Source organism: Lithobates pipiens, unplaced genomic scaffold (assembly GCF_037356315.1).
Source record: "Lithobates pipiens isolate NorthernLeopardFrog02 unplaced genomic scaffold, aLitPip1_a1.2 Scaffold_8, whole genome shotgun sequence".
Lineage (NCBI taxonomy): Eukaryota > Metazoa > Chordata > Amphibia > Anura > Ranidae > Lithobates > Lithobates pipiens.
Genome location: NW_027507903.1, coordinates 525,371,937 through 525,383,485, shown reverse-complemented (window position 1 = coordinate 525,383,485; position 11,549 = coordinate 525,371,937). Strand labels below are relative to the sequence as shown.

Genomic DNA, 11,549 nt, shown 5'->3' with positions numbered 1-11,549 from the left:
ATAGATAGATGTGTTATTTTGAGTAGATTTTCAGATTTGCAAAGCAAATTAACAGCATTTTGCACATTGAGAATGACACTTTGTGAATGCCCGGACAGGTTATTCCCCACTTGTGAAAGTTGCTAAAAACAAATCTTTTGTGTTTGGTAAATTAAGCATTTTCCTGATTGTTAGCATGCAGCAAATATGCCAGTTCATACTCAGCATATTTGCAAATTCTTAGGAGGAACATTTTCAATTTCAGTAATATTTATTCAGGGCAATAACACACTGGAAATTTCAAAATATTTCTACATACCTAGGAGAATACTGAAAGGGAGGCGGGGTTGGAAAAGAAGTGTCTTAAAAAGATTTTCCTCACTTTATCGAATGTCAGACATTACAAAAACTATAGTGAAGGCAATTGTAGTCAACAATTTACTCATATCAACTAATTTAACCACTTGCCTACCAGGCACTTACACCCCCCTTCCTGCCCAGGCCATTTTTCAGCTTTCAGGGCTGTTGCACTTTGAATGACAATTGCGCAGTCATGCAACACTGTACCCGAACAAATTTTTTATCATTTTCTTCACACAAATAGAGATTTCTTTTGGTTGTATTTAATAACTGCTGGGTTTTTTATTTTTTACAAAAAAAAGACCAAACATTTTGAAAAAAAATGTTTTTTACTTATTTTCTGTCAGTAAATTTTATAACTAATTTTTCGCCTTCACTGATGTGCGCTGATGAGGCGGCACTGATGGGCACTGATGAGGTGGCACTCATGAGGAGGTCCTAATATGCCGCATTTATGGGCATTGATAGGTGGCACTGATATGTGGCACTGATGAGCACTGATAGGTAGGAACTGATGGGCACTGTTGGGTGGTACTGATGGGCATTGATAGGCGGCACTGGTGAGCACGGATAGGTGGCATGGATAGGCAGAACAGACAGGCACTGATGGGCATTGATGAGTGGCACTGATGGGCGACACTGATGGGCATTGATTGATAACAGTGATGGGTATTGGTGGACAGCACTGATAGGCGGCACTGATTGCCAGCACTCACTGGCATCACTAATGGCCACTGATTGGTGGCACTTGTGGGCAGTGGTGTGCACTGATTGCTGCCACTGGTGGGCACTGTATGCTGGCATTGGTGGGCAATGGTGGGCACTGTTTTGTGACACTGTATTTATTTATTGTAATCAGAGCACTGATGATCAGTGCCCTGATTACATACCTAGATGTCCCTGTGAGGAGATGATGCTGATCGGCTCTCCTCACACCCTGTCAGTGTGAGGCGAGGAGAGCCAATTACCGGCATCTCCTTCTTTTCATGTGACCGGCTGTGATTGGACACAGCCGATTACATGGTTAAAAAGTGCGCGAATGACCAAAACCAACCCTAATAAGGGTGCTGGAACCAAATGGTGAAGCTCAGCACCACATCTAGATGCCACAGTAGTAGTAGTAGTAAGTCCTTATTGGACGAAACGTGTCGGAGGAGGTACCATATTGCTTTTATCACATATGATTGTTTTTATACATTTATATACTTTTTTTGTACATTGTTTTTTACCTATTAAAAGCCGTCTTTTGACCTGCACCCCTTTTTTTTCTTTTTTATGTATACCGATGCAAGTGCTGCTGAGCTTCACAATTTGTTTCCAGCTCCCTTATTAGGGTTGGTTTTGGTCATTCATTTGCCATCACTGGAGTTCCTGTCCTGGTACCGCCTGCAGTATCCCTTATATCCATGGTCAATACCATGTGAAGTTGGAGTAAGGCCAATCTGGGAATTTCCTGGCATCGGATATACAGTCATTGTGGGCCTGTTCCATGGGTGCATTCATGCTCGATTGACTCATTGTCTTATGATAGCCGAGTCCAACATCTCTGGTAAGCATATATGAACCTTGATGTTTATTTTGAAGATGCCTATAGTTTGATGACTCCCAGGGCTGTGTGACATCCTGTGTATTCACCTACATGTTTAGACATTTGGTGTTTCATTTACCTCTATGTGGACTTTTTCTCACTTATTTTTTGTTTGATTAATCTCACTCACAAGTTTTCACTGTTTATATGTTTGGTTTAGCGCTACATATTCACCACTATTACTGGATTAAGAATAGACTCAGGAAAGTGTTTTGGTGGGAGGCTACTATTGAAAGTTTTTATTGTAATGCAGAGAATGCATTAAGGTAAAAAAATATTTTCCTTTAGAACCACTTTAATTATTGTTTTCACTTGTAAAAGTAATCTGATAGCTATGAACAATCTAGATTAGAGTAAAGGTTTGTGTCAATTGAAAATGCACCTTAGCTTCAGAATTTAATATGCACCTTAGCTTCAGGTGCATTTTTAGGCTGAATTTCAAGGAGACAAAATGTACCCTTGCAGTGCCACCTCTTCCCCTTCCCCCACACCCAAACTCAAAGGGGTAAATGCTTATTTAGTTTACAGGGGCAGGAATAAACGGTATTACTTATCATATCCCTGGTTCCAGCAGGCTCCAGCGCTGTCCTCAAACTCTAGGTTTGGGCAGTCCCTCTGTGTCATCATGCACAGTGCCTATATTTTAGGTGAGGAGGCTCGCATGCATCCATGTAACATTTGCAATATGGAGGGGGTGCATTGGAAGGACACATTTTGTCTCCTTCCCAGAGTTCAACTTTAACTTTATTTTGAAATCAGTTTGAGATGATTTTCAGGTTATTCAGAGTTTCTTCACAGGTGCACTTGACCTGCTATTGATCATCTGCTAATCTCCATTAATCGTGCATTTCAATTGTATAAATGTGCATAAGCTCATTTATATGGGCCTTTGCGTTGCTATGGCTATTAATCCCTTTGAGAATAATATAGAGTTAGCTTTTTAAGAGCATATGTTTACCAAGGCTCTTACCCTCCATTGATATGTAAATAAACCAGTTGGATAGGTTTTGGAGCTGAGACAGGAAGTTACTATACAGGAAGTTGGTGACAGGGCTTGGTGTCTTTTGAAAGAAATGTGTTCGGACAAAAGATTTGTTTGGAAAGACAATGAGGAAAGACATGGCTACCAGAAGCTGGAGAGTTTTGGAGAACTTTTGAGTTGGACTGAGCAAGAAACTATGAAGGACATTATATCTTAAGTCCTAATAAGAAGGTATGTACTCAAGTGCAGATGTGGTAATAAATAATAGATGATTACACTGCAGCCATTTTCGTAGTGTTCTGACACCCCAAATCAATATATATAATTAGCAATAGTGCACTGCAATCAACTTCCTATTTAAAGTGCATGTATTAAATAGAGTAGTGATAATAAAAGTGCAATATATGGAATAAAAATTACATTATATAAAGTGCTGAGTGCTATATACTGATCATACCACAATTATGATCTCTATTGTGTAATATAAAAACTCTGTGTCCATTAATAGTCAGAAATTAGGCTTACACATATATATGGTATGAATAAAAGAAAAAAAAAGGAGAAATGAAAAGAAACCAGTTCCTCAATATGCTTCCACAAGGAAGTATCTTCCCATCAAGTATAAACAATGTCCACAGTACTTCAGTTTTTCAGGATCATTCCTCCTTTAAGCTTCACCTTTTACATAGATTTCTCAGTTTTTTCAATAAGCTCATCCATTTGCATCATAAAGATAAAGAAAACAATCATTGCGCAATGATCATTATAGATATTTCAACAATCAAAAGCCGATCCACTCTCATATGAATGCACAATGCCAGCACTTTAGAACAATCAGCCGCTCAAAGCGATACACACAATGTCTGCTGTGTTACACAGAGACACCTCGGATGATGTCAATGGCTCCTCCCTACTCGGTGCGTCACATGTCACGTGACTTTATCAAGGGTTGATAAAATCACATGACATGTGGCGCAATGCATGGTATGATCAGTACATAGCACTCAGCACTTTATATAATGTCATTTTTATTCCATATATTGCACTTTTATTATCACTACTCTATTTAATCTGTGTACATCTTAAACCTTAAGTTGAGTAACGTTTTAGTTTACTTATTGCTTATATTTGTAGGTATATTTTTGTAAGCTATGAGTTGTGTAGTATTGTGCATCTTACAATTTGTATGTGCAGCTTTCCTGTTTAGTAAAGCATTGATACAATACCGAAGTCTAAACTTCCTTGCTTTTAGCGCAAGAATCTGATAGATAGATGCAAAGCATAACATTTGGGGGCTTGTCTGGGATTGTGCTAAAGCTCAACTGAAGCAGACTTGTTTTCTGTTGTGTGTTTTGTTGCTTGTACTGGGGGAAAATGCTGCGCACACTGTTATGTTAGAGTATGGTTGCCAAGGTTTCTGGTTTCCAGGAGGACTTGAAGGCGTGCACCCTTCCTACCTGGGCCATAAATAGTCAGTAGATGTCTATTGTAAAGGAGCTGGCTGGATATGCTTCTCCTTTGAATAGAGCTTGGGGGGATGGAATCTCTGATCTTTCCTTGGATTTTAGTCTCAAAAGTATTAGGTTCAGTAAGGGAGAGATGCTGGCACTTGCTGTGTTTGGTTTGCACTTCCTGCATGCTCTACACAGTGAATCTGAAAAGAGGGAAAAGGCAGAATTATAAAGAGATTTACTGAAGGAGCAGCTTGCAGTAGCATCCACATAAAGAGTAAAAAAACTGCACTAATCAAATAAATGAATTGGATGAACTAGTCTCAAAGCGGCAATTAATGTGAGATAAGCACAAATAAAAATTAAAGAGAGAAAATTGTGCTAATTACAGTCCAAAAGAGTATTATGATATATGCTATTCCAAATGTTTGAACAACTGGAGATAAGTTTAAAGCGGTAGTAAACCCGCAATTTATTTTTTTATTTTTTTAAACCTGCAAAGCAAAAGGCATAATGAGTTAGTATGCACCTCATACTAGCTCATTATGAAATACTTACCTTAGAACGAGGCCCCGACATCTCGCCCGATCCACGCCGAGGGAGCCGACATGCTCCCTCGGCGTCTCTTCCGGGTATCGCGGCTCCGGCGCTGTGAGTGGCCGGAGCCGCGATATCGTCACTCCCGCGCATGCGCGCGGGAGATTTCAATCCGGCCGGGCGAGCGCTGCCGGATTTTCACGGAGAGAACCCCCTTGTGCGCATGCGCCGCTGCAGTCAGCGGCGCATACCGAGGGGAATATCTCCTAAACCGTACAGGTTTAGGAGATATTTTTTTTACCTACAGGTAAGCCTTATTATAGGCTTTCCTGTAGGTAAAAGTTAAAAAAGTGGGTATACAACCACTTTAATGTCCACCCAGTGACTAAACCACAAAAGAGTGTACCATCACCTCATGAAAAACATGCGTACCAGATTGTAAGCCGATTAAGCAAGTGGTTTTAACTTAGCCCGGGCTTTTAGTTTTGCAAAAAGACACAATACTTCGATGTATATTTTCAAGCCTCTTAGTATAGGTTGGCCTTGATTCTACAAATCATAATTTCATATCAACCAAAAAGGAAAAAAATGTACACCATAGCGTAATATTGTCAAAAATAATGAATACATGTATAATATATTGCACTTACAGTGTAAAAAACAAAAAAATGCACAGACAGAAAACCACCCAGTGGATAAATCACATTTGAGTGTACCGCCACCACACAGAGGGCCTCCTTACCAGATGCCTAACCAAAAATGCAGATGTCCCTTTAAGAAAATGAATCCTCTCCTGGAAACAGACATGCAGCTTTGTTTATAGATGGAAAGAAAACTCCCAGCAGAGAACCAAGTAATCTGTATGACCCGTGGGTATCGGTTGGTAACACAAAAAGAGAATACAATACACCATAGCATAATATTGCCAAAATTAATGAATAAATGTACAATATATGCAGTTACACCTATGCCGCATACACACAATTGGACTTTCCGGCAGACTTGGTCTGGCGGACCAGAATCCGTCGGACAATTAGATTGTGTGTGGGCTCCAACTGACTTTTCTTTCCCAAAAGTCCAACGGGCCTAGAAATAAAACATAGACAATGTGGCAGCCTCAACTTTAAATATGATACCATCGTCCCAATGAGTATATATGGGAAAACTGAGCATAAGCTCAAACCATCAGGGAAAAATACTCAAAAAAGAGAGAATTTCCTAATAGTTAAGTGGGAACAGTAGGGACTATTACGGTATCGTGTAATAATAGTAATACATAAAATTCAATCATATTTTATTATAAATAAGTATACACAAATAATGACAAAAAACATATATATATACACAACAAAACCAAAATAAACAAAATACATTCAGTCCAAAAGAAAAAGGACAGAATAGATTCAGAAAGGGTTAAGAGGTTTTCCAGCAAAGGGATTTTTTACAGGAATGTGGAGTTGACGCATAGATCCGACCGGTTTTGCGGTACTGAAACACCGCTTCCTCAGGGAACGTCAATTTACAAATCTAATATATATAGAAAATATAATTTTTAGTGGATACAGTAAATAAAATTTTATAACCATAAATACATAAATGGAAAATACAATCAGATACAATCAGAAAATAATAGTCATAAACCAAATATAATACATCATAAGAAATAATAATGAGTCATGACTCACCCCCGGATCTCTCAAACCATCTGCAGCCAAGTCTCGAGTTTGGTCGCTTGGCTGCAGATGGTTTGAGAGATCCGGGGGTGAGTCATGACTCATTATTATTACTTATGATCTATTATATTTGGTTTATGACTATTATTTTCTGATTGTATCTGATTGTATTTTCCATTTATGTATTTATGGTTATAAAATTTTATTTACTGTATCCACTAAAAATTATATTTTCTATACATATTAGATTTGTAAATTGACGTTCCCTGAGGAAGCGGTGTTTCAGTACCGAGAAACTGGTCGGATCTATGCGTCAACTCCACATTCCTGTAAAAAATCCCTTTGCTGGAAAACCTCTTAACCATTTCTGAATCTATTCTGTCCTTTTTCTTTTGGACTGAATGTATTTTGTTTATTTTGGTTTTGTTGTGTATATATATATATGTTTTTTGTCATTATTTGTGTATACTTATTTATAATAAAATATGATTGAATTTTATGTATTACCGTATATACTCGAGTATAAGCCGAGATTTTCAGCCTCTTTTTTGAGGCTGAAAGTGCCCCCTCGGCTTATACTCGAGTCACCGCTGTCTGACTGCTCGATCAGCGTATCGAGCAGACAGACGGCGGACATTAAAATTCAAAAGCCGCGCCTCCTTCTCCGCCTCCGCCTGTGATAGGCGGAACACTGAATTTCCCAGCAGTCAGTGTTCCGCCTATCACGGACATCCGTTCATTCTCATACTACGGACGAGTATGAGAGGATGTCCGTGATAGGCGGAACACAGGCTGCTGGGAAATTGAGTGTTCCGCCTATCACAGGCGGAGGACGGAGGCGCGGCTTTTGAATTGTAGAATGGCCGCCGAGAAGAGCGGCGATCCATCGGCACGACACGGGACGGAGGAGGCACGGAACGGAGGAGGCACGGGACAGAGGAGGCACGGGACAGAGGAGGCACGGGACAGAGGAGGCTCGGGACGACGGCGGCTCGGGACGGAGGCTTGGGACACAGGTAGGCTGGACACACACACAAGGCTGCACGGACACACACACACACACACACACACACACACACACACACACACACACACACACACACACACACACACACACACAGGGATGGATGGATGGATGGATGGATACACACACACACACACACACACACACACAGGGATGGATGGATGGATGGATGGATACACACACACACACACACACACACACACACAGGGATGGATGGATGGATGGATACACACACAGGGATGGATGGACGGACACACACACAGGGATGGATGGATGGATGGATGGATGGACACACACACAGGGATGGATGGACGGACACACACACAGGGATGGACGGACACACAGGGATGGACAGCCATGTCTCACCCTCGGCTTATACACGAGTCAATAAGTTTTCCAGTTTTTTGGGGGTAAATTGGGGGCCTCGGCTTATATTCGGGTCGGCCTATACTCGAGTATATACGGTACTATTATTACACGATACCGTAATAGTCCCTACTGTTCCCACTTAACTATTAGGAAATTCTCTCTTTTTTGAGTATTTTTCCCTGATGGTTTGAGCTTATGCTCAGTTTTCCCATAGAAATAAAACATGTTTCAAATCTATCCGACAGACTCAAGTCCGACGGACTAAAATTCAGGAAAACCATTTGTCTGTGTGCTAGTCTGATGGACCAAATATGACGCAAAGGCAGCTATTGGCTACTGGCTATTGAACTAGTCCCGTTTACGTGATCATGTTCAAAATTAACGGACTTTCGAACGGACTTAGTCCGGTCATGTGTGGCCAAGTCTGCTCGTTCAGAAAGTCCATCGGACCTCCGCCGAAAGTCCATCGGGCAGACCGTCAGATCTGGTCCATCGAAAAGTCCGGTCATGTGTACGCAGCATTACAGTGTGAAAAACCAAAAATGCATGGACAGAAAACCACCCGGTGAATGAATCACAATTGAGTGTACCGCCACCACACAGAGGGCCTCCTTACCAGATGCCAAACCAAAAAAGCAATTGTCCCTTTAAGAAAATAAATCCTCAGCTGGAAACAGACTTGCAGTTTGATTGATAGATGGAAAGAAAACTCCCAGCAGAGAACCAAGTAATCCCCATGGGTATCAGTTGGTATTAACCCAAAGAGAGGATACAATAAACCATAGCGTAATAATGTCAAAACTTAGTTTAATATGATAGAAAAAAAAAAAGAAGGATGTACTTACAAATGTTAAAACCTTGCATATAAATACGAAGCCGGTCGGCTACAATGCAAAAGCTCCTGTCCTCCTCAACGAGACGGCGTGGTGAAGTCAGCATGTATCTCCTCAGACACATTTCATCATAGCTAACATTATCAATGGGGAACGGGCAGCGTGCTGAATCACCACCTAATATACTACCACTACCTGAATCCCGGATGTAGATCTCTCAGTGCCATCTTAATTGAAGGCAGCCCTAACACTAACGCTGCAGAATTGTTCAAACAACCTATGACCAAAAAACAATCTATCTCCACAACCATTTAATGGACATGGATACAGATGTTATAAAAGAGAAAAGAAAAACTTTTATTAAATAACAAACGTTCATCGCTATTAAGCAAATGAACATTGAAAAAACTGCCTGATGAAGGAGCACACATGCTCCGAACACGTGCGCAAACGACGTCATCACAGCGTGACCCTGAACAATCCATCAGCTGACCTCCGTGACGCTGCGACACCGAGCCGGAGACGCTGGGAACCACCGGCGCCACCGGACGGGAACCCACAGCCTAAGAGGACCGCTTCTCCCCGGGAGCCCTGTGATGTCCCCCACAAACTTCTCTTCCACGTAAACGTGATGTGCCTGAATTACTCCAACAGAGAGTGAGTCTATTACTTTGTGAATAAATACCTGTGATTTGAAATACTGCACTTAGGTTGGCGCTGTTTTTTGTCTTCTGTTTGTATTGTTTAAGAAGTGGAAGCAAGTGGTTAGGAATGGTAGATTCAGTCACATTAAGCATTTTGCAAAAATGTGCCTTGCTGTGAAGACTGGACAACAGCTGGCCTGTGTTCTTCTCAGGACTGCATGGAGAGACATGCAACTTTATTTGTTACTTTGGAAGTCATTGTCTTTCCATGAAAGTGTTTCAAGGCAACAGTGGGCACCCTACAATAGTTTTGCAGTTAGAAATTGGCAGATAGAGCAGTGAGCTATGTTTTTGGCACAGTTGGAACGAACATATAATCTGCTTTATTTCTTACTCTTTTCAGATACTGAGCATCGAGAGGTGGAGCAGGCAGAGCAGAGGATCATGCTAGATGTGAGAAGAAAGACCAAAAGAGAGCCTGAGGAAGATGCAGATGATTTCCTGATTTTCCTGATGGTGGCTTGTCCACTAATGCTTGGGCCATACACTTAGCAGCCTCTTGCTGCTCTGGCTCCCACCTCTGTCCTAGGTGGAGCTCTCCTAACTCTTGGGCAATGACCTCCTGTCTTCTGGAGTGGAGCCCAGACCCATGGTCAGGTCTCTACAAAAAGACCTTCACATACTTTTGCAATCAGTGAGCTGGCTATTCACAAAATCTGGACTGAGGACTAGAGATTTCATCTCACTCGAATCTCTTATAAATCTCCAGGCTCCAGGTCCCAAAATGGACTTTAGAAAACATGTCTTCTTCTTTTTCAGCATGGGCCCTGGCAAATTCTAAACAGTTTTTTTTGTGCATGAGTCTTAGGAGAGGCTTCCTCTGTGGGCTACTCTCATGCATGCATGCCATTCCTCTGCAGTGTATGCCATATTGTGTCACGGTAAACAATCACCCCAATTTGGGGTTCTACTTCTTTAGCTAACTGCAGTGAGCAGCCATGCTCCCTTGTCCACCCCCCAACACAGGCAGAGATGACTGAGATGACTAACTGAGTAAGCTTTGGTGTCAGATGGTTTTGAACTTTACCCCGATGAACCCCGCTACTCAAAGCCAAACATGGAGGAGGTTACATGCTCCCCTATACCTGAAAGCTCTTCTGTGGTAAAAGTTGAACTCCAGGCACACAAACATTCAATGAAATATATTCCTCAATGCCACAAAGGATATACATCAACTTTGTGCACACTAAATGCCTTTGAAAACCCAGATATTACCTTATTAAGGAGTGGTGACATCATCAATGTGCTACACATAGCCTGAACAGAGAAGTGGGAGGGATTCAGCAGGCCCTCCCACTAGTTGCTGCCAGGTACAAGGAGGTAGGCAGATACAAGACCAGTCATCCTGCATAAGGAGAGAGCATCAGTGACCAGTCTTCATTACAGGAAATGTCATACAAAGGCCAAGTGCAGGAATCGTTTGCTGGATTTCTGAACTCATTTGGGGGAAGTATACAATGTAAACCAAGTTTCAAGTAAAAATAAACAGGACTTTTGTATTTAGACAATATTTGTTGTGTCTGGATTTTAGCTTTAAGAGTCTTTTCAGAATGTGTATGTTTATAGTATATCTCAGTTGGGGAAAGATGAGATTTGTCAGCGGTCAAAACTTTTGATAACACAATGTGTTATCAAATCTGCTTTAAAAGTAGTAACAGACGTGATAAAATGATACCAGCTTCTCAATGTTCTCAACTGCATTATGCCTTCTAAGCCATGTGCTTCCTTTCATAAGAGTACTTGATATTTGTTCCCAGGTTGTTCAAAAATAGGATTTTTTTCACTATCCAATATTTACCGCAGGGCTGACATTCTTTGTGTACAGCTAATACATATAGCCTAATAGAACATACGAGCACAAACTGTACAAATTATGCAATCCCCTTAATGCTTTGGCTTATTCTTGCAAAGTACTATAATTATTTCACACTGATTTTGTTTAAACAATATAGAGCTACAACCATTAGCTCTCCCAAATGAACTAACTTTCCAGTCAGGCAATGGCTTACTTTAAGGCTTTCTTTTCATTCCTTAAAGCTACTGCGCAAA

At 41.1% G+C, this 11,549-nt stretch overlaps 1 long non-coding RNA gene across 1 annotated transcript; it reads left to right on the top strand.

Moving 5' to 3' along the window:
- Nucleotides 1-2,961: 2,961 nt before the first annotated feature.
- On the top strand, nt 2,962-11,008 carry LOC143963490 (uncharacterized). Its single transcript, XR_013270977.1, has 2 exons — nt 2,962-3,140; nt 9,844-11,008. It is a non-coding gene; the product is annotated as an uncharacterized LOC143963490 (long non-coding RNA).
- Nucleotides 11,009-11,549: the final 541 nt, after the last annotated feature.